This window comes from Mytilus californianus, unplaced genomic scaffold (assembly GCF_021869535.1).
Source record: "Mytilus californianus isolate M0D057914Y unplaced genomic scaffold, xbMytCali1.0.p SCAF_1, whole genome shotgun sequence".
Classification (NCBI taxonomy): domain Eukaryota; kingdom Metazoa; phylum Mollusca; class Bivalvia; order Mytilida; family Mytilidae; genus Mytilus; species Mytilus californianus.
In genome coordinates, this window is record NW_026262581.1 from 121,925,194 (window position 1) to 121,950,275 (window position 25,082).

At 32.9% G+C, this 25,082-nt stretch overlaps 1 protein-coding gene across 5 annotated transcripts in view; it reads left to right on the forward strand.

Moving 5' to 3' along the window:
- The first annotated feature begins 873 nt into the window (after positions 1–873).
- LOC127711900 (choline transporter-like protein 1) overlaps positions 874–25,082 on the forward strand; it is a 60,995-nt gene continuing 36,786 nt past the window's right edge. For 3 of the 5 annotated variants that reach the window (XM_052218087.1, XM_052218059.1, XM_052218093.1), the window contains exons 1-2: positions 874–954; positions 12,043–12,086. The gene's annotated coding sequence lies outside the window, so the exon portion shown is untranslated. Of the gene's footprint in view, positions 955–12,042; positions 12,087–12,162; positions 12,324–25,082 lie in introns of those variants that run through there. The other 2 variants (XM_052218073.1, XM_052218066.1) reach the window with 2 other exon arrangements.

The window sequence follows — 25,082 nt, forward strand, 5'->3', positions numbered from 1 at the left end:
TAAGTTCATTTCCATCTGGGACCAATATCATGTTAAGTCCCAGTTTTAATGATGCACGATTGAACCAGAGACATAATTATAATACAATATTTCAGTATTCGGATATGCCTGGATAGTAAACTGCACATTGCTAAAATAAATACCATAGAAATATTGATGCTAACGTTAAATACGTTAATAATGTAATACAAATAGACAGGAAATACGAAATAAAAATTAAAAAAAATTAATCTGCTAAACGAGTCCTTGTGATTTTTACCATGATCTGGATTTCAAATGTTTAGAGTTGAGCAGAGACATACAATACAATATTTTATCATGCCTCTGGTTTGAGCGCTCCTGATAAAAGTAAATCAAGAAAAGCGCATCGGATCTGTGACTAGTACAACATAGTAGTCTCAGTTCGGATGCACGAAATTTATAAAAAATCTTAAAATTTACTTTGCACTTTAATATAACCTTGAAAACAACAGTAACGAACTACCTAATATGAAAGGGAAAAAAAGATACGAATGACAGTGTTTACTACTCTCAGAGACATTCTTGCTCTGCTAATTGACTAAGTTTTAATTTGGGAGTGTTAAATTTACATCTCTTAGTTAGGGCAGAGAGTGTATATATGTCTCTGGTTAGGGTATCTCCAACATGAGTTGAATTGAAGTCACTGACACAAACCCATTTACTTGAGACAGAAACTGAGTTTTATCTAAGTAATAAGTAATACTATGATAATTATTTTCAATAAGGATTTTTACAGTTAGGCTATAAAAATCCTTGTGTTCAACTTCAAAGACTCCAATAACATTTTGATCATTTTTAACAATAATTTTTTGCATTCGAAGGGAGACAATACATCATAAAATGTAGCATTTCAAGGGGAGACTACCATAAACAAAACTCTAGGTTTCCAGCAGCATTGATCCTGTAGTTTTTCAAAAACTGAAACAGTAAGAGGTAAGTTTATGACTGCAACAAACATCATCCATTTTACAGTGCTTCAGAATGATAGTGTAATATACAGCAACCGGAAACTGAGTGTCATTATGATATCTCAAACAGAAAGTGAAAGTATGAGTTATGTCTTATGATTCATCCAGTTCATTGACTGAAATTGTAATATATGTGCACAAATAACACAGTAAATATACTGTGTCCTAACACAGATAACATATGGTAGTTGTTAAACACTTATCTTCCAGAACTACCAAAAAAACCCATTATGTTGATACAAAGTCAAAGACAGTCTCTGAGATAGTTTTGAAATTTAAATTGACCCCCCCCCCCCCCACTTATACTGGGTGTAACCTACAACTAACAGGCATATTGAACTTTCTTTTTCTTCTCTTTATTCCTGCAAGGAGTAGACCTCATTATACTTAAGTGTTTCAAAATTCAGCTCTGCAAAATTGAAAAAATAAATAAATAGATAACATGGATAAACTAAATAGTTTAGATTTAGTGATCGTGCAGCTTCTGTTTTATCTTGCAGAAGGTTTCAATCTCTTACAAAGCATGGTAAAAGGATAGAATTGCTGTATACTTCTATTGATACTCTGCTCTGTAGTATGATATATGGCCACCCCTTCAGGCCTTCTTCTACTGTCCCTAGGTGTGTTCCTGTATTTCATGCCAGGTTATTCTCCACTGAATGGTTCTTGATTTTGTTTCTGAATACAAATTGCTGGTTCATTGCCTGAACTTGGTCAGGGGTATAGAAATATAGGGAGTCTTTCCATGCCTGCCTCCGTCTGTCCCTTCTTGTAAGTGCTTTCATGCATTCAATTCTTGCCAGATTTTTATTCAATGTATATCAAATACTTATATCACCAAACCAACTTGTTTGGGATGAGTTAAAAAGTAGTGTTCTGTGCTAATGAACTATTTTAAAGAAGTTATGCACTTTTGAAAGCACTCTTACCCCTACATTTCATGTCAGATTATTATGAAATATATAAACTATTTATCATATTAACGGTTATATGATAGGTCTTTGATGAGCTCAATCTGCACAAATTAATTATTTTTACAGGAGTTATTTATGCCCTTTGGAAATATAAATTATATCTGATAAATCAAAGTGTAAGCAGTCTCTATCATGCCTACATTTCTTGTAGGAGATATATATATATGTAAATGTTTAAAAGAACCAAAACAAATTTTGAGTAATTGCCATTTGACCGATAAGGTATGTGCATCAGGGGAGGATATTGGAATGCATTTTTATTCTTATTATAGGAGTAATGCCCCTTGGAAAGTTTAAGTGTCTGTATGTATGGTCTTTAAAACAAAATTATATTTTTATCAAACATTGTCAAAAGGTCAATATTAGAAATGCTTTGGACAAGTTCCAAAACCAGTGCTGATCAATTACTTTAACAGGAGTAATGTCCCTTGAAAATATAAATTCTATCATAGTTACAATCATAATGGAAAATTGCATTGTAAGTGCTATCAAGCCTTCATTTTGTACATTACTCTTTAACAGGCTTGTCAGAATTTTATGAAATGTTTATCATGTTTATATGTATCAGCAAAGACTTAGATCAGTTAAAAAAATCAGTGTTGATCAACTATCTTTACAGGAATTATTTCCCTTTGAAATGTAAATCCCTGCTGCTGTATATCATATTTGTTTTTTTGTTCATTGTTTTGTACATAAATTAGGCAATTAGTTTTCTTGTTTGAATTGTTTTACATTTGTCATTTTGAGGCTGAATTATTTTACATTTTTCATTTTGGGGCCTTTTATAGCTGACTATGTGGTATGGGTTTTGCTCATTGTTGAAAGCTGTACAGTGACTAATAGTTGTTAACTTCTATATCATCTGGTCTCTGGTGGAGTGTTGTCTCATTGGCAATTATACCACATCTTCTTACTTAAAAAAAAATGCATTATTAAGGATTTCATGCCTACATTCCTTTAAATTGAACTTTTATGTCATTAATGTCTTGGACAAGTTCGATAATCAGTGCCAATCAACTATTTTTATAGGAGTTATGGCTCATGGAAATAAAATTGATATGGAAAATTACATTGTAAGCTATCACATATCTACACTTCTTTATAGTTTTTATACGCCCGTTTACGGGATGTATTATGGTATACCATTGACCGTCTGTATGTCCGTCTGTCCGTCTGTCTGTCTGTCCGTCTGTCCGTCCGTCGTCAACATGTCGGACATTAACTCAAAAAAGCTTCAACCAATATGCATGAAACTTGGGTGAATTGTTTATATCTATTGACGTGAGCTCCCTTTCGTTTTTTATAAATTTCAGATTTACCGTTTTCGAGTTTTGGGGTTTTATTCATTAAAAAAGGGGGGATTTTCCAGTTTTCCGACAATAACTAAAAAATGCTTTCAGCAGTTCTCATGAAACTTTGATGAATTGTTTATATCTGTTGATGTAAGCTCCCTTTAGAATTTTATAAATTTTAGATTTTACATTTCTGAGTTATGGGATTTTATTCATTAAAAAAGGGGGGATTTTCCATTTTTTGGACAAAAACTCAAAAATGCTTTCAGCAGTTCTCATGAAACTTTGGTGCATTATTTATAGCTATTGATTACTAAGTATTGCACAACAGCAATAAATCTTTAATTGAATATAAATTCAATTCATATAACCAATTTCAAGTTCTGTGACTACATTTATTCAGAAACCTTATAATATCTCAAATATTTAATTATAATCCAAATTCAGACCTGTATCAAGCTTGAATATTGTGTCCTTTTTTGCCCCAACTGTTCAGGGTTGGACCTCTGTGGGCGTATCCAGCTGCGCTCAGGGAAGCAGTTTATTAAATGATTAAAAGAACAAATTAAAATACATTGGATTAAACTACTAAATATTTATCATACTTAGGAAGCGCTATAATACCTGGTTTATAGTAGGGTGTTTGACTTCTTCTTCTTCTTTCGTTAATCAGCAACGGAAAAATACCATCACGCTGATGCTGTGTCATCAAGTGCAGGTGCTGTACAAGTTGTGATCAACAAAACCGAAAAAAAAAATAAATATATACAAGTTTAAACTTGTGGTCGGTGCAGGATAAAAACAAGGATGATCTTTACAGCATCACTGTATCACTGTGTCTCTGGTCTCAGGATGGAAGTGTGACCAGAGGTTTTCCTTGAAAGTGTCCGAGTCTTTGTCAGTTGCGATGTTTCCTGGTAGATGGTTCCAGTCTCGGATTGTTCTCGGGTAGAAGCTGAATTCGTATTTGGAGGTGTTGCATTGTGGCTGCATGATGCTGACTGTGTGGCTATAACATGTTTTCCTGTTGTTGAAGGGGTAGTATTTGGGAATTTCTGTGGCTACTTGGTGGTACAGTATTTTCTGAAATAATATTAAGCAATTTGCTGTTCTTCTTGTTTCAAGGGTAGGCCAATTCAAAGATTGTATAATTGGGGTTATAGAGCCGGGTTGGTAGTTGTAGTTCTTGGTTACAAATCTTGCCGCCCTGTGTTGTACCATTTCTATACGTTTGATGTCCTTCTTTCAATGGGGGTCCCATACTGAGCTACTGTATTCCAGATGTGGTCTTACCAGAGCAATGTAAGCGTGTTGTTTAATTTCTTGAGGGCATCTCTATAAATTTCTTCTTATAAAATTCAGTTGTTGTGAAGCTTTGTTAATTTTTGAGGTAATGTGATGGTTCCAATTGAGCTTGCTGTCTAGCTCCACCCCTAGGTATGAGTTATGTTCTTTTAGTTCCAGCTTTGTAGAATGTAAGAAGTATGGTCTTATAATTCTATTACGGATGTTATGTGTTGTCTGTAGAACGTAGCATTTCTTTGGATTAAATGACATTTTCCAATCAATAGACCACTTTTCTAATTCAGTTAAGTCTTTCTGTAATATTTCTGTATCATTATGAGTTTTGATGTCTCTATATAATAAGCAATCATCTGCAAAGAGTCTTATGCTGGTATCAGTTGTTAAATTATCCCCAATGTCATTGATGTATAGCAGAAATAGAAGAGGGCCAAGTACAGTATTGTACGGTTGCAGGTTGTGATTTATAGCCATCTAGGAGTACTGTCTGTTTTCTATTTTGGAGCCAGTTATCTATCCAATTTACTGTGTACTTATCAATATCCTTGTTTCTGAGTTTGTGTACAAGATGGCGATGTGGCACGGTATCGAAGGCCTTACCAAAGTCCAGTATCAGTATATCTGCTTGGCTTTTATTATCTCTTATTCTAGCTAGATCTTCCGTGGTGTTGATAAGCTGTTGTTCGCACGAGTGGTTTTCCTGAATCCATACTGGTATGATGACAGGAGTTTGTTGTCATCCAGGTAGTTCATAATGCTACTAAAGATGATGTGCTCCATAATTTTGCAAGGGACAGATGTAAGAGAGACAGGACGGTAATTTGCTGGATCTGTTTTATCGCCCTTTTTAAAAATCGGGATGACATTACCGATGAGCCAGTCTGATGGTACTGTTCCTAATTTGATGGATTTATTAAATATTACCTTCAAGTATGGTGCTATTTGTTCTGCTGTCTCTTTCAGGATTCTGCAGGGAATCAGATCAGGTCCTGTTGCTTTGTTAGGATTTATATTTTTCAGCTGTTTGATAATTCCAGGTAACGACATATTTATTGGTTTCATGACATATTTATTGGTTTACTCATGTACTACCAATGACTACCAACATGATCAAGGGTCAACACCTGATGTTTTGATATAAAAGTCTCAAACTATTGTTTGTTTATGTTTTGTCATTTGACTTCTTGGCCAACACATTCTAATACTGGTAAGGAAGCATAATTAACATAAGGAAAAACATCATTCAAAATCTTAATTTTGCTTTCATGTATGAAAATTAAACATATGCTTTCATGCAATATCCTTACATTAGTGTGTAACAACATCTAATGTGACACACTCCAAGGGTGACTGGAGTTTAGAAATATGGTCACTTGGTCTTCTACCAACAGACCCTTGCCAAAGTGGTGCGTCCAGTTGGCTGTGCATGATGTATAATTCATAGTCACGTCAGGGCTGAACAGGGAAGTTTAATCTTATGCCTTTTGTAGAGAGAGTGCCACACACTCTACATGTTAAACTACCTTTGCAACAACTCTTTGAGACAGGTCAGTAGGTGGCCTCTTGAAAAACAAAATTTCTGTCCTTATCTAACACACTCTAATTTTCCAGTGCCATTCCAAATTTCCCACCCTCATCCCAGTCAACCCCTACCTTGCGGAACCTAATTTGTTCTCGTCTTAGACATGCATGAAATATTTGACACCCTCTGTCTATGATCATGATGATATTTGTGTACCTTAGTTGATTTGACATGCATGTAAGGTAATTTCCAAGGGGAATATATTTATGGGGAATTTGTTTGGGAGACATTGAAACAGCATCCAGTTAAAATCATTTCTTGTTAAAAGTACTATTAAGGTTTGCTTTAGTAAGAATGATACAGGTCATAATGAGGTGAATTAGTTTCATTTGCATATATGTAGAAAAATCTGGATTGAAATATTTAACAACCAAATTATCAATTTAGAATGACATCATGTATAATGAATTGTTTCGCCGAGTGCAGCTGGATACGACCGCAGAGGTCCAACCCTGAACAGTTGGGGCAAAAATGGACACAATATTCGTGCTTGATACAGGTCTGAATTTGGATTGTAATTAAATATTTGACACAGAATAACTGTAGTCAAAGGACTTAGAATTGGTTATATGATTTGAATTTATATTCAATTTTTTTGCTTTTGTGCAATACACTATGCTGTTGCGAATTGCCCCCCCCCCCCCCTAAAACTTTTTTTTTACCCCCCTTTTTTTGCTTTTGTGTAATACACTAATGCTGTTGCAAATTGACCCCCCCCTCCCCCTCAAGATATGGTCATAATCTCAATTCGAATTTCCAATGGAGTTTGCAACCATAATTACCCATTTAAAAATACATCATAAAAGCCTTATAATAGAAAATGACATACGTAATCATGGCTAAAATCAATATTCCTTAATCAGCATTTTTAATAGTAACTTCTAAAAATAAATTGACAGCTAATCACCTCAAGACAATACAACATTTCTTGATACATAATTTAAAAGCAGTGTAAGGGAGGTAATCCAAAAATAACATTGTATTTTTAAATAATTGTCCATTAACCAGGAAACTCTTGTTTTTCCACCTTTTTTGCCCCTTATTCCTAAACGGTTTGAGCCATAACCCCCCAAAGCCAATCCTAACCATCCCTTTGTGGTATGGAAACTTGTGGTCTAATTTCAGAGAGATCCATACACCTTTCCACAAGTTATTGTCTGGAAACTAGAAAAATGCTTATTTGGGCCCCTTTTTGGCCCCTCATTCCTAAACTGTTAGGACCATAACCCCCAAAATCAATCCCAACCTTCCTTTTGTGGTTATAAAGCTTGTGTTTAAATTTCATAGATTTCTATTAACATATACTAAAGTTATTGTCTGGAAACCAAATGTCTTCAGACAACGCAGACGACGATGAGGACGTGATACCAATATACGAGGGCAAATAAAAATCTGCTAGTCTACGAATGTTGTTAGTTACAAGCCACTTAACTTCACATTTGTGCAACCTCTTTAAAATACAGATCCTGTGTTCAAGTTTTGCTGAAAACACTCCATTCTACTTTCTGTTCTATAGAGCTTTCTGGATTTTCTGGTTTTTGTAGGCTGAAAATTTAATTGGCTGATGTCAAATTTACCAGAACAGAAAGTAAAATAGAGTGTTGTCAGATCCATGTAAGCAAAACTTCAACACAGGTTCTGGATTTTAATTAGATTTGCATTTGTAATACCCAAAATGAATTCTGGTATTCATCTTTAGACAGAACCTGTTCTTGTTAAATCGTTTTTTGGGAGGATTTGATTCAGCAAGACACCAATCACAGGACATTTGCCCATCTTTCTGTGGAAGAATTAAGAAAATTTTAGCTTATTTGGTACAAATGTGCTGAAACTATTTTGATATAATGGAATTTGACCTGAACCTCCTGAAAGTCAGTGACCCTGGATTTATATTAATTATTTATATATATTTTGATTGGCTTTATTTTGATGTATCCATTTGAGACTAAGTATTATTGTCAATCCTACAGAAACTTAGAAACTTTCAAGAAAAGAAAAATGTGTTCATATCAATTTTAGGTTTCTAGGATTGTTGTCTCATTTATTTTTTCTTCTTTATTTTAAATAATGCCTCACTGGAAGTTTCATATGATATATTTTGACTGCTTTTGTTTTATTACATTGACAATTGCACATTAAAATGAATTAAAATAATAATTGTGAGATAATTGTATGAATTTAATGACAGTTTTATTTCTCATAATTGTCACAAAATGGTCTGGTGAATTACAATGGCTTTTTAGAAGGCAGTTATTAAGTGTGAGTGGTAGGATAACATTACATATAGTTATGACTTAAAAGCTAAAATGTTGCCTACGACTGACAAATAAAATGGCTGAAATAGCAGGAAGCTAGCAATAGAGCTGTTAAAAGGAAACAGGAAATGCCAGACTCCATTAGTATTCATTACAAGGAACATAGAGAACTTCTGTGATTGATGATCTTGAGTTATTTGAAGGGCTTCTATTTAGCTTTAACTTTGTTTGACAGATTGTACAAAAATGTCTTTTTCCTGAGAAATTGATTTTTTGTATCTCAATTAGGATAAAGGGAAGCAACTAAATTGGAAATGTTGAATTGATGAAATTGATTCTAAAGCTGTAATTAATACTTTTCTGAAACTTGTCCATTTTCATTAGTTGCTGGAATTATAATCTAATTAACTAAAATGTTATTGTTTTTCAATTGAGTTTCATAATGATCTTTAAAGATGGAAAAAAAATTGTAATTGGTAACAGTTGAGAAGCAATATGTTAGCTTTTATCGCTGGAGAGTCCTTCTCACCAGCACTTCCAGTCTATGATTTTGTGCTACAGGGATTTAGTGGGAAACATAATGATCTGATTACATAGAAAACACCTGCCAACACTTGTGTTGGTTGGAAAACAATTCTGCTCATTGTAATTAGATTTGTACAGAAAAGTTTTTGTTTTGAATTCATAGAACAGAATATTTTTGATTTACGTCTCTGCTGTAAACTTTCTATTCAAAAACAGGACAAAGGAGGAGATGCATAAGGATTGTGAGAAATTGATTTTTCTCAAATATTTCATTTTGTTGTTTCAACCAAATTTGCATTGATGCCAATAGAATGTTTTTTGTTGAGTTTTAATATGTATGTGTTGACTCTAAATTAAAATTTACTTACTTAATAGTAAATTGTTATTAGTTAAATAGATAAATTCAAGGTTCACATATATACCTATGAAATGCACGAAAATGAGTACTCCAAGAATAATAATTAATCCTAGTATTACATAATCATGTGATTTTTGCTATAAATTAATGGATAGATCTGTGCAAAGTTTAAACTCAGAGGAATTCCTTTAAATATTCACTAAGATTTGAAGGATGAATGCTGGCATAAAGTAAACTCTTCTAAAGGAACTAACAAAATGCATAGTTCGACTAATTTGTGAGTGGAAAAAATCAAGTCCTTGCTAGTACCATGTAGATATTTGTAAGAGCGGTATTATTTATATGCAATTACTTTGATTAACAGTTCTTTCATGTCTAAATATAGATTGTTTCAGATCCATGATATCACATTAAAAGTAATTTTACCATATTAGAAAAGCCACTTCCAAGTGATTTTCATATAAATACATCTAATTATTGTCAATTTTTTCTGAACTGCAAATATAGAATGCATGCAAGAACCAACTAAATAATTAATCAAAGTAATTGAGTATATGAACAATATACCTCTCATACAAACATCCACTTGGTACTTGTGTAGGCTGGATATATCAATACATATGGACATCTTCTACTTTAGACTATATATCTCACTTTTGACACTGAGGTATATATTTTTTGCCTTTTCTGTGTGTGGAGATTCTGGTACTTTGCCAAGTAATAGCAACTTAAAGAAGTAAAATCAGGCTTACGATCAGTGCAATTTGGGGGAAAATTCATTGTTTTCCAAAGAATTTTTCGTGTATAGAAAACATAAAACAGTTAAATATTACTGATTGTGAGCTTGATATTACTTCTATTAGTTGCTCTTACCTAACTAAGTACCAAAATGTCCTTGACACCAGTATTGTTTTCAGTTCAATAATTTTAAGTCCGGTCATGGATGTTCTTTCCTTTAAAAACGTGCCACTAAAATATTGTGAAATTATAAGTGTATCTATTTTTTTTATTTCTTTGGGAAAAAGTTTACACATATGGCCAGTAGTTATAAAGGTTAATACAAAAAATGTACTTGCCATATGAAAACTACCTGAAAAATGAAATGTTAAGATCCAATTATTATACGACCGCAAAAATTTTTTTGGGATCGTATAATGGTATGGTGTCGTCGTCGTCGTCCGAAGACACATTTGGTTTCCGCACAATAATTTTAGTTTAAGTGAATGGATCTCTATGAAATTTTTTAAGAAGGTTTAATACCATAATAGGGAGGTTGGGATTGATTTTGGGGATGATGGTCCAAACCGTTTAGGAATTAGGGGCCCAAAAGGGCCAAAAACAAGCATTTTTCTAGTTTCAAGATAATAACTTGTGAATAAGTATTTTGATTGCTCTGAAATTGTACCACAATGTTAATACCACAAGTAGAAGGTTGGGATTCATTTGGGGGTTATGGTGCCAACAGTTTAGGAATTAAGGGCCAAAAACAAGCATTTTTGTAGTTTCAAGACAATAACTTGTGTGTGAGTGTATGGATCTCTCTGACATTGTACCACAAGGTTCCATATCACAAAGGGAAGTCTGGGATTGAGTTTGGGGGTAATTGTCCCATACATGCAGAAATGAGGGGCCAAAAAAGGGCCAAAAAGAAGCATTTTTCTAGTTTCCAGACAATAACTTGTGTTTAAGTGAATGGATCTCTCTGAAATTGTACTACAAGGTTCCATACTACAAAGGAAAGGCTGGGATTGAGTTTGGAGGTAATTACTCCAAGGAGGGATTCAAAAATGGTGGGGTTCCAATTTTTTTAAGGGCTTCATATTTTGTTTTCAAAATTTTTACAAATTTCAAATTTTTGAAAAGTTTCAAGAAAAAAGAAGAAACCTTAAATTTCACAGTATTGCGCAATAGATTTGTAAGATCTTTGACCACATTTATTTTGTGTCAGAAACCTATATTGTATCAAAAATTTGATCACAATCCAAATTCAGACAGTATCAAGCTTGAATATTGTGTCCAAATTTGCCCCAACTGTTCAGGGTTCGACCTCTGCGGTTGTATCAGGCTGCGCTCAGCGAAGCATTTTATAAATTATGTATTGGGAAGTCATTTATTATGTGTGGAATTAGGGAAAAATCATTTTAATTGATAGTTATTTCTTGGTTATATTTGTTCACAAATACCTGTACAGGATATATGTATTTTGTTGAGCACTATGGTATCTTCTGCCTCTATTTGTTTTAAATCGCTGTTCTCCTATACCCAAAATCTACACACATTTGTAACTCATGAATAACAATGAATCCACAGTAGTTATACTGTACTGTATACTCATCTAGAGACTTTTTTAAATTGATGAAACTTATTGTTGTCTTTAATGTCTATTAGTTTTAATGGAATCTTTTTGCTACATTCATTGACATTTATATATTTAAATGGCATTGAATGCTTTCTGAAAGAGAGTAAAATCATGCTTTACACAGCAAATTTCAAAATTCCTAGACAAACTTTTTAGTCCTCTGTTTCCATTGTTTATAAATAGAAAAAAATAACAATAATATGAAACCTAACTTCAATGATTGGGTTTTCCCTATAGAAATGTATTGAGCTATATTATTACAATAAATCAGTGGAGACATCATTCACAAAGTCTTCTACCATACAAGATAATAATTACAATGTTATTATGCATATTGTTGTAACTGTAGTAAGAATCCTGGTGACATTCCTTCATGCATAATTTGTCGTACATTTTCTCCTTACAGGAGAAATTGAATGATTTGGATGGATATTCTTGGTTGACATAAAGGTAAAGTTAAGTGTGAAGTTATTGCTATATTGACTACGCCTGTTGTACCAGTTCAACCATAACTATATAACAACATCTAAGAGAGTAATTGTAAATGTTCATAGTTAATATGTAATGATTCATGCATCACCCACTTTGAAGTTTGTAGTGTAATTTAGGACAAAGATTTGATGATCTGTCAAAATATATGTAGGTGTAGAGAAGTTTTTTTTGGAGAGACCTTGATTTAGATAACAGGTAAGTCTATGGATTTTTGCTAATTAAGATCAAACTGAACATATTTCTTATTAACTAATGCACATTGCTGCATTAGTATGCAAAACATGTTCACATAAGGTTGCATTATTGCACAGTTTGATGCACTAAGTTTTATACTATAAATCAGTACACAATATTTTTACAAAAAATCTTCATTACTTCAACTCATCAATTACGTACTAAAAGGATATTTAGCAATGCAAATGAAATAAAAGTTAGTCATTAATATAAAAAAAAAATCCAGCTTAAGAATGAAAACTATCTTTAAAGTAAAAAATAGCAGCTCTTAGTGTAAATAACAAACGGTATACTTTCAGTAGAAGTAAACAAGTTTTATATTGTGCTTTTGGCAGTGTCAAGGTACTGAAACACCTAGTCAAATTTATCATTAAATCATTTATTATAAATGGCTATGCATCTAAACATATTTAAATGCAAATTAATGAAATGTGATTTTAGAAATGATCCTCTTAGAAATAAACTTGTCACAGGTTTCTAGTTTAATTTTGTTGCAACATGTACTACATTTTCTATGTAAAGGCTTACAAAGGATAGAAATTGTTTATTGTCATTTTAAAATTATGAAGTTTGGTTTTATAAAAAGATTATATATCATTTGAAAAGTAGATGAAAGATGTCTTTGGGAAACTTACTTTAATATGTTCTTGTGTGCTTTCTTTGCATGTGAGTTTATTGTAAACTCACATTCCACTATTTTTAACATTTTTAATTTGAAACAAACACGGAACAAACATGGTATATATGATTTTCTCTTCTGGAAATTAACTTGACCTAGTACTTGTTTAATTTGGAAAAAATCTGAGGTAGTTTGAAAGGTGAGCAGTCTCTGCTCCCTTGGTGGCCCTTAGGTATAAAACAATTTGTAATATGTCATAATCAAGGAAATAATAAATGTAGGACTGGATTGTGACCATGATTAGTGGCACCTGCAGTAGCTAATGGCAAATATAAGTATAGTTGCATTCAGGGAAGTTAAAGGATGTTTTTTGATGGAGAAATACAGTTTAGTCCTATAATTTGTGGAAGTGATGATTAACATAAATGGTCAAGCATCAGTCAGCAAATGATCAAATTTTTTTTCATTGTTTTCTGTTTATTTTCCTCATCTGAACACAGAGAACATGTTAGTTAGCTAGATTGTTTATTCTGACACAGTTGCATTCGTTACCAGTCTCCTTTTTTACTCTAAACTTTACATAAATTTATGTGTATGTGGGTGTGTGCATTTCTGTGAGAATAATATTTAGAAGACTAGTAAGTTAGCAATTGTAATGTTTTCATTTAAGGATGGAATGAGACATCCTGGTAATTAAATGTTATTACAAGAGACAAGACAAGACAAGACAATTTTATTCTTTAAAACCATTGTATACACATTGGTACAAAGAATGAAATAATAATACATAGTATACAAAATAAATTGTGCACATGACAAGATATGAATGTTACAATTACTATACAAGATCATTTAGTTATTATAATAGAAAAACAGATAGACAAAGGCTAACCAGGAAGACCTGCTAATGAATTTATAACCTTTATAAATTTACATATATTTTTTAACTTATTTCTATGTGTTGTTTGTAATAATTTACAAAATTTAATTACATTTACTCTGTTACAATAACAATTATCCAAAAACAGTTTTCTTGAGTCGTCTAGGGATCTACAATTCAGAAGAAAGTGAAATTCGTCACCTAATTCTTGACATTGACATAAATTACAATATCTCCTTTCTCTATCTAAACCTATCCATCTACCAGTTTCAATTGGTAATCTATGATTACCAGTTCTAAATCTACAAAATATAACCCTATCTCTATCTGGTAATATATCTAAATATTTTTCGAATTCAAACTTATCCTTATATAATCTGTACGATAAACCTTTTGACGAATTACATATATCTGAACGCCAGTTTTGTTGAAATTGGTCAAATAACTTCTGTTTTAAACTATTATTTAGCCATTTTGTGTTAAAGCCAGTTTGTGCTAACCAGATATTACTATAGCCACATGTTTCAAGAATATTTTTTATAAAAATAACCCATTCAGACGTACAATTATTCTGTGAATATTTAAAAAACATAAAGTTATACAAAATGTGTGACAACTTATTTTCTTTGCCGTGAACAATTCTACACCAATAATTTACCATACGCAGTTTAATGTAGACTGCCATGGGATAGACACCAAGTTCGCCATAAACCATAAAGTTTGGGGTCGACTTCTTCAAGTTCAGTAGTAGCTTGCAAAATTTCAAATGTACTCTCTCTATAATATCTATATTACTGAACCCCCAAATTTCACACCCATAAAGTAAAATAGGCTTCACTATCTTATCGAACAAATCATACTGACATCTCATAGAAAGGTTATGAACTCTCCCCTTTTTAAGTACATCGTACATAGCTCGATATGCCTTAGTAACTAATATCTTTTTAGTACTTGCAAAGCTACCTGTCCTCGAAAAAGTCAATCCCAAATATGGAATTTCTTTGACAACTTCTAATTCAATATTATTAAAATAAAAATGAGGATTTTGCGATAAACGTCCACTAGAAAAAATCATAATTTTCGTTTTACTAGAATTTACACTAAGTTTCCAAAGTTTACAATATTCACTAAATGTATTGAGTTGAGACTGAAGAGATTCAACTGATTCAGCAAATAGAACAGTATCGTCTGCATATAATAAAGCAAAAAGCTTAATATAAATATTCATCTCATTCTCAATTTCTTCAGATATACAGCTTAGTCCCAAAACATCATGCATTTGTAAAAAAGATTCCAAATCATTCAGATATAGGGAGAATAAAAAAGGAGAGAGATTTTCTCCTTGTCTTACACCAATATTACAAGGAAAATAGTCAGATGATTGACCATTATATACAATTCTTGATTTAATACCACTATACATATTGAATATTACGTTATAAATTTTACCATTAATTTCGTGTCCAAGCAATTTCTGATACAATCCATTTCTCCATACACTATCAAAGGCTTTAGCGAAGTCAATAAAAGCACAATACATTTTTTTCTTTTTACTTTTCATTAAGCTAAATAACATGTAAATAACAAATAAATTATCTGTAGTACTATATCCATTTCTAAATCCTGACTGATTTTCACAAATTATCTGATAATCATCAGAAAAATTGTTTAATCTTGTATTCAAAACAGAGGTAAATAATTTACCAAAGCAACTAATAATAGTGATAGGCCTAAAGTTTTTGGGATCCAATTTGTCACCCTTGTTTTTATATAATGGTATAATATTTCCCAATAACCAAATCTCGGGAATAATGCCACTGTCAAATATAATATTAAACAGCTTTACTAATATACTAGATAGAATATGAAATGAATGCTTCAAATACTCATTTATAATAACATCGTCACCAGAGGCTTTATTATTTTTCAGATTTTTAACTGCTTTTTCAATTTCATCTACATTTATGGGTACATTCAATGACATATTTAATCTACCAATGTCGTTTTGGTTGTTTACGTTTACAAAGGATAACAAAATCATATAGATTTTTTGCAATCAACTATTTATTGACAATTGAAAATGATGCCTTTGGGGAGTTATTTAACAGTATCATGTGTTTTGATCATATCTGAATGTCACAATGGTACTAAAGACTTGTTATAAATGTCAGAATTGTCCAAACACTAGTAATGATTGTGATGTTGAAATATAAAGGTAAGGTGTCAGTTTTGTTGCATATAAATATGACATGTAAAATGATGTTTCTTATTCTAGACTCTTACTAGCCTATAGTATCATATCATAGTTATCTTTTTAAAAAAGTCAAGTACAAATGCATCAAATAAAAATGAAGTAGCATGAATCTTATATATAAAATTTTAAAAATCTCCAATATATGTTTGATCGTCAATATCTGTAAACATATCAACTACTGTGTTTTAACTTTTATCCTAGAATAACTTTATCACTGGTTCTCCAAGTTTGCCCTTATTAGAGCTCCTACATGTATAATCAGTGATTTTGATATGACATTCATTACTTCCTTATATTTTGTACATATATAAACTTTGACATGTTTGATAAACATTTTTTAAAGTTCTGTTTGATAAGTGCAAAATCAGGAAGGAAAATATTTTGAAGTATTTCCAACATGTGACATTGACCAGCTAGTAGTACATGGCCTGCTTTGATCTTTCTCTATTGTAGTAAGCTTGAACTTTCCTCTCTGTATCTGCCATTGTAACTTGTAGTCATTTTATGCTGTAATAGACACAGCTTCAGTTATATTCATGCCTCAAGACCTGGACCATTATATCATTAATGGTTTTCCAGTTTTCAACAGTTTTATAACATCAATAATCCCTTTCAAAGATAACTGGTAAAATCAGCATAGCAAATAAAAGTTTTATAATGCTGTTAAATGATATAAATGATGTCTAGTCAAGTATGATGATGTTGTACAATCAATCTGGCTTCAGTGACAGGGTTAATTAGAAGGAAGAAACATTTCTGATTACAACTTGCATCTGATAGCTTCTCTTTGATGTGGAATTGATCATTTGTTCTGCAGTGAAAAATGTAAGGTTCTATTAATGAAGAAATTGTGATGTAAAGCTCAACTTGTTGAACTTTTTTGTTTGTTCAGAAATAAAAAAAACTAATAAATTATGCATATTTGAAGACATTTTGTTTTATACTTTTGCTTGTATCTAATTGCTTTTATGTTAAATGAGTTGTCCTTCATTAGTAGGCCACTCTGACCTTAATTTCATGCTTAAATTATAAAGTTTTATTAAGCATTATTAGCACTCACGATGGCCAGATAATTATGACGTTCTTATTAGTTTTTTTTCACCATTTGTCATTTTCTCAAAAATCTTATCCATGGCCTCTGTACGAGTATAGAGATGAAAAGTATAGATTGTAAGTTTTCTTCTGTCTGAGTTTATGAATATTCAGTTGATTTTATGAACAGTTTGTTGTTTTATGATCAGTAGCAGATTGAGCTTAGTTTTGGTACTGGGGTACTATAGAATGGAAAATGTTTTTCCCTGTAAATTAAATAATTTAAGATAACATCATGATAGTATCTCCTTCTTTATAAAGATCAGTAAATGAGTTGAGACAAAAAAAAAAAAAAAAAGAAATATGGGTCCCAATTTGGCCCTAAAAAATGTGAATTAAATTAAACTCTGCAAAAAAGTCATATTTACTGTACACTGAGTAGATCTATTACATAGATATCACATGTAAGTTTCAACTTTTATTTACCAGTAGAAAATGCCATGAAAATGAATGTTTCCCCTCCACCTTTCAGCTCTCCTTGCAGGTATGGAGCTTATGTTGATATATAATTGTCTGATATGTAGTTTCTGACCATACCCCTCCTAGTTTCTGATTGTGCCCCTTCGCCTTCAGCTGTCCTTGCAGGTTTGGAGCTTATATTGATATATAATTGTCTGAAAGGTAGTTTCTAATGGTGCCCCTCCACCTTCAGCTGTCCTTGCAGGTATGGAGCTTATATTGTTATATAATTGTCTGATAGGTAGTTTCTGATGGTGCCCCTCTACCTTCAGCTGTCCTTGCAGGTATGGAGCTTATGTTGATATTTAATTGTCTGATATGTAGTTTCTGATCATGCCCCTCCTAGCTTCTGATTGTGCCCCTCCACCTTCAGCTGTCCTTGCAGGTATGGAGCTTATATTGATATATAATTGTCTGAAAGGTAGTTTCTGATCATGCCCCTCCACCTTCAGCTGTCCTTGCAGGTTTGGAGCTTATATTGATATATAATTGTCTGAAAGGTAGTTTCTGATCATGCCCCTCCACCTTCAGCTTTCCTTGCAGGTATGGAGCTTATATTGATATATAATTGTCTGAAAGGTAGTTTCTGATTGTGCCCCTCCACCTTCAGCTTTCCTTGCAGGTATGGAGCGTATATTGATATATAATTGTCTAATAGGTAGTTTCTGATCGTGCGCCTCCACCTTCAGCTGTCCTTGTAGGTATGGAGCTTATATTGATATATAATTGTCTGAAAGGTAGTTTCTGATCGTGCCCCTCCACCTTCAGCTCTCCTTGCAGGTATGGAGCTTATATTGATATATAATTGTCTGATAGGTAGTTTCTGATCATGCCTCTCCACCTTCAGCTATCCTTGCAGGTATGTAGATTATATTGATATATAATTGTCTAATATGTAGTTTCTGATCATGCCCCTCCACCTTCAGCTGTCCTTGCAGGTATGGAGCTTATATTGATATATAATTGTTTGATAGGTAGTTTCTGAAGGTTTCCCTCCACCTTCAGCAGTCCTTGCAGGTATGGAGCTTATACATGTATTGATATATAATTGTCTGATAGGTAGTTTCTGATCAAGCCCCTCCACCATTAGCTGTCTTTGCAGGTAGGGAGCTTATATTGATATATAATTATCTGATAGGTAGTTTCTGATCGTGCCCTTTCTCCTTCAGATGTCCTGTCAGGTATGGAGCTTATATTGATATATAATTGTCTGATAGGTAGTTTCTGAAGGTTTCCCTCCACCTTCAGCTGTCCTTGCAGGTATGGGGCTTATATTGATAAATAATTGTCTGAAAGGTAGTTTCTAATCTTGCCCCTCCACCTTCAGCTGTCCTTGCAGGTATGGAGCTTATATTGATATATAATTGTCTGATTGGTAGTTTCTGATGGTGTCCCTCCACCTACAGCTTTCCCTGCAGGTATGGAGCTTATATTGATATATAATTGTCTGATAGGTAGTTTCTGATGGTGCCCCTCCACCTTCAGCTGTCCTTGCAGGTATTGAGCTTATATTGATATATAATTGTCTGAAAGGTAGTTTCTGATCGTGCCCCTCAACCTTCAGCTGTCCTTGCAGGTATGGAGCTTATATTGATATATAATTGTCTGATAGGTAGTTTCTGATCATGCCTCTCCACCTTCAGCTGTCTTTGCAGGTATGGAGCTTCTATTGATATATAATTGTCTAATAGGTAGTTTCTGATCGTGCCCTCTACCTTCAGCTGTCCTTGCAGGTATGGAGCTTATATTAATACTGTAAATTCAGAAATTATTGCGTGCATTTATTATTGCGATTTTGTCATTTTAGACTAGAATGTGATTTCAATTTTTATGATATTGATAAAAATCTTGTTTAATTCATATAAAAAAATTCGAAAATGAGAGTTTAAATTATTGCGATTATAACCCTGTCGCATTTGTAGCAATAATAAAAACATCGCAATAATTTCTGAATTTACAGTATATAATTGTCTGATAAGTAATTTCTGATCGTGCCCCTACACCTTTAGCTGTCCTTGCAGGTATGGAGCTTATATTGATATATAATTGTCTGGTAGGTAGTTTCTGATCAAGCCCCTCCACCATTAGCTGTCCTTTCAGGTATGGAGCTTATAGTGATATATAATTGTCTGATAGGTAGTTTCTGAAGGTGCCTCTCCACCTTCAGCTGTCCTTGTAGGTATGGAGCTTATATTGATATATAATTGTCTGATATGTAGTTTCTGATCATGCACCTCCTAGCTTCTGATTGTGCCCCTCCACCTTCAGCTGTCCTTGCAGGTATGGAGCTTATATTGATATGTAATTGTCTGATAGGTAGTTTCTGATTGTGCCCCTCCACCTTCAGCTGTCCTTGCAGGTTTGGAGCTTATATTGATATATAATTGTCTGATAGGTAGTTTCTGATTGTGCCCCTCCACCTTCAGCTGTCTTTGCAGGTATGGAACTTATGTTGATATATAATTGTCTAATAGGTAGTTTCTGATGGTGCCCCTCCACCTTCAACTGTCCTTGCAGGTATGGAGCTTATATTGATATATAATTGTCTGATTGGTAGTTTCTGATTGTGCCCCTCCACCTTCAGCTGTCCTTGTAGGTATGGAGCTTATATTGATATATAATTGTCTGATTGGTAGTTTCTGATCGTGCCCTTCCACCTTCAGCTGTCCTTGTAGGTATGGAGCTTATATTGATATATAATTGTCTGATATGTAGTTTCTGATCATGCCCCTCCTAGCTTCTGATTGTGCCCCTCCACCTTCAGCTGTCCTTGCAGGTATGGAGCTTATATTGATATGTAATTGTCTGATAGGTAGTTTCTGATTGTGCCCCTCCACCTTCAGCTGTCTTTGCAGGTATGGAGCTTATATTGATATGTAATTGTCTGATAGGTAGTTTCTGATGGTGCCCCTCCACCTTCAGCTGTCCTTGTAGGTATGGAGCTTATATTGATATATAATTGTCTGATTGGTAGTTTCTGATCGTGCCTCTCCACCTTCAGCTATCCTTGTAGGTATGGAGCTTATATTGATATATAATTGTCTGATAGGTAGTTTCTGATTGTGCCCCTCCACCTTCAGCTATCCTTGTAGGTATGGAGCTTATATTGAAATATAATTGTCTGATAGGTAGTTTCTGATCGTGCCTCTCCACCTTCAGCTATCCTTGTAGGTATAGAGCTTATATTGATATATAATTGTCTGATAGGTAGTTTCTGATCGTGCCTCTCCACCTTCAGCTATCCTTGTAGGTATGGAGCTTATATTGATATATAATTGTCTGATAGATAGTTTCTGATTGTTTAATGTTTTGCTTTTGATCTATTAACTGTAGGTGGTTTGTGAATTTTATACTATATTTATAATAATGAATAGATTTTGTATGATTGCTGATTAAACAACTATCCACCAGAGACCAAATGACGTAGATGTACACAGAACAATTATAAAATGTAAATGTAGACTGCTCTCTCACAAGAAAAACACCCTATAACTCTGAAAGATAAAGACATGCACCACAAGAACAGGACATATCATAATGCCATCTTGGACAAAACTGAGGAAATAAATAGATTTTTACCCATATTCATATTTAGAAAAAAAAAGATGACTTAATTTCTTTGATGTGTTTTACTCTGCAATTCTGCCTCTTTTATTTCTCTATTTGGATTTATTTATAGAATTATCAGCCAGAATTTCATTGAGTCAGTATAAAGCATTTACCAAATAGAACTATGTGGACATTGATTTTTTTAGAACCTGGAGCATACTGCATGCACAATATTGGATAATAAAATATGTAATTTATTTTCTGTTTGGCTGATATCTCTCTTGATGCATATAGATAATTACCCCCTTTGACATACACGCCAACTGTTAAGTGCTTAGTTCATTCTCTGTGGTCTTTGAAGTTAGCTGACTTATGCTTGTTGTTCTATTACATCTTGCACTGTAATATCATTCAGTTCAGAACTGTCCAAATTGAAAAGTATGGCTTCTGATTCAGATATTATAAGAAATAATTTGTTAAAGATACTAAAAGTATAGGAAGTAATTATTCCTCAATCTGAATACAGTGATATACTGGTTTACCTCTGATCTTTGCACTTGAATTTCAAAATGAAAAAAATTAAAATAAATCTACCATCATTGTTATAAAGCCCATAGGGATTCTACAATGTACCCATATAGAAACAGATACCAAATAACGTACTTTGGATGTTTATAAGACGTTAGTCTGTTAGACATCGGTATTTATATTTTAGAATTTTTGTCTTACATGCTGGCATCAGAGCTTCAAACTTCTTGAATTTAGTGCAAAACTGCAAAAACTGTCAGAATAGCCTCATTTTGCATTAATATTTAGATATGAGCAAAGGCTTTCTCCAGAAATATATTTTGCTTCAATTTTTATTTTACAAACTTTATTGTAGCAAAATAAAATTCAAATGTGTGTAGAATATCTTTTGGGGTTAAGCCTTTGCTCATACGTATTTTGTTTTAGTTTAAATATGTCAATTTTTACATTTTTATACGTCCGTTTACAGGACGTATTATGGTATACCGTTGACCGTCTGTCCGTCCGTCTGTCTGTTCCGTCCGTCCGTCGTCAACATGTCGGACATTAATTCAAAAACGCTTTAACAAATATTCATGAAACTTTGGTGAATTGTTTATATCTATTGACGTGAGCTCCCTTTCGTATTTTATAAATTTCGGATTTACCGTTTCCGAGTTTTGGGGTTTTATTCATTAAAAAAGGGGGATTTTCCAGTTTTCGGACAATAACTCAAAAATAATTTCACCAATTTGCATGAAACTTTTGTGAATTGTTCATATCTATTGACGTGAGCTCCCTTTTGTTTTTTATAAATTAAGGATTTACCGTTTCCGAGTTTTGGGGTTTTATTCATTAAAAAAGGGGGGATTTTCCAGTTTTCAGACAATAACTCAAAAACAATTTCACCAATTTGCAAGAAACTTTGGTGAATTGTTTGTTTCTATCGACATGAGTTCCCTTTTGATTTTTATAAATTTCAGACTATACGTTTCCGATTTATTGGGTTTAATTCATTACAAAAAGGGGGATTTTCCAGTTTTTTGACAATAACTCAAAAATGCTTTCAGCATTTTTTTATGAAACTTTGGTAAATTGTTTATATCTATTTTTGTAAGCTCCCTTTTGATTTTTATAAATTTTTGATTTTATATTTCCGAGTTATAAGATTTTATTTGTTTATAGTCTGACAACAGATTTACTAAGTTTTACGCAACAGCATAGTGTATTGCACAACAGCTAGAAATCTTTCATATAACCAATTTCAAGGTCTTTGACTACATTAATTCAGAAACCTATAATATATCAAATATTTAGTATATCAAATTCAGACCTGTATCAAGCTTGAATATTGTGTCCATTTTTGCCCCAACTGTTCAGGGTTGGACCTCTGTGGGCGTATCCAGCTGCGCTCAGCGAAGCAGTTTATTGTGACATCATTTTGACATCACTAGTTTTCTGCACTAAAGTGTCCATATTATATTAACTTGTTCATTTATCAATACAATTACAATCATTTTATACGAACACCAAAAAATTTTGCGGTCGTATATTGGTATCACTTCGTCGTCGTCCGAAGACAATTGGTTTCCGGACAATAACTTTAGTATAATTAAATAGAAATCTATGAAATTTAAACACAAGGTTTATAACCACAAAAGGAAGGTTGATATTGATTTTGGGGGTTATGGTCCTAACAGTTTTAGGAATTAGGGGCCAAAAAGGGGCCCAAATAAGCATTTTTCTAGTTTCCAGACAATAACTTGTTGAACGGTGTATGGATCTCTATGAAATTATACCACAAGTTTCCATACCACAAAGGGATGGTTAGGATTTGCTTTGGGGGGTTATGGCTCAAACCGTTTAGGAATTAGGGGCAAAATTATACCACAAGTTTTCATACCACAAAGGAATGGTTAGGATTTGCTTTTGGGGGTTATGGCTCAAACCATTTAGGAATTAGGGGCAAAAAAGGGGGAAAACAAGGGTGTCCTGGTTAATGGACAGTAACTTTAGTACAAAACATAATGTAAAGCAGTGTAAGGGAGGTAATTCAAACACATCATTTGAATTACCTCCCTTACACTGCTTTTAAATTATGTATAAAGAAATGGTTAATGGACAATTACTTAAGACAATTTAAAAGCAGTGTAAGGGAGGTAATCCAAACACAATGTTTTGATTACCTCCCTTACACTGCTTTTAAATTATGTATAAAGAAATGCATATTTATAAAGGAAGACCAGTAAAAATATCTACAAATGTTGCATATTTTTTTTTTCAAAAAAATCCATATGAAAGATTTGACATCATATTTTAAATTCTATTATAAAATAGATTAAGTTAGCACTATGGTAAATTTAAATGGGTAATTATGGGTAAACTCCATTGGAAATTTGAATTGAGATTATGACCATATCTTGAGGGAAGAAATTTTTTTGGGGGAAAAAGGGGGGGGAGGTGAAAAAAAAGCAAAAAATTGAATATAAATTCAAATCATATAACCAATTCTAAGTTCTTTGACTGCAGTTATTCTGTGTCGGAAACCTATTATGTGTCAAATATTTAATTACAATCCAAATTCAAACCTGTATCAAGCGCAAATATTGTGTCCATTTTTTCCCCAACTGTTCATGGTTGGCGAAGCAATTTATTATAGGTTTGAATGGTGTTCTTTATTTTTGCAATTTCAGGGGCCAAAAAAAGGCTCCTGTCATACCTCCTTCTTTGAAATTTAAAGAGTTTAAACTTTTAGATACATGCTGCCAAGTTTCTTTTATCCTGAGATTGTCTTGACATAACATACATATGTATGCATAAGTACAGCCTGATAAATTGGATTTATCCTCACTGCTTTTGCTGATCATAGTTACTAGATAGAACAGAAAACAGAATATTTGATACATGATAGTGTTTAACCTTCTGGGCAATACCATTTATTATGGAATCTCGAAGAATTTCTTTTTTTTTAGTAATCATGAATTATGAATGATTTGAAGTAAAATATGATATTTCATCATGTAGCTATTTTGTTGGCTATTTTACATGTAATGCTTTTAAGTTCTCCTCTGTAATAGATATTAAAAGAAACAAGATATTCCATTTAGTGTTTCCAATGTATAGACTTCAAAAATAACATCTTCTCAAGCTGTTACTTATATAATTATGTCATTGTTTGTTGTATAATAGGAAAAATATTATGAAATTAAAGAAAATCAAGGATACTTTTCTATTTTATTAAAATAATATTGGAATATGTTTGATTTTTTCCGTGAAAGCATGATATGGGAATTTAATGACTGTATTGAAGTGACAATAGTGGAATTGTCTTTACTATTGATCATACGTATTGATTGGTGA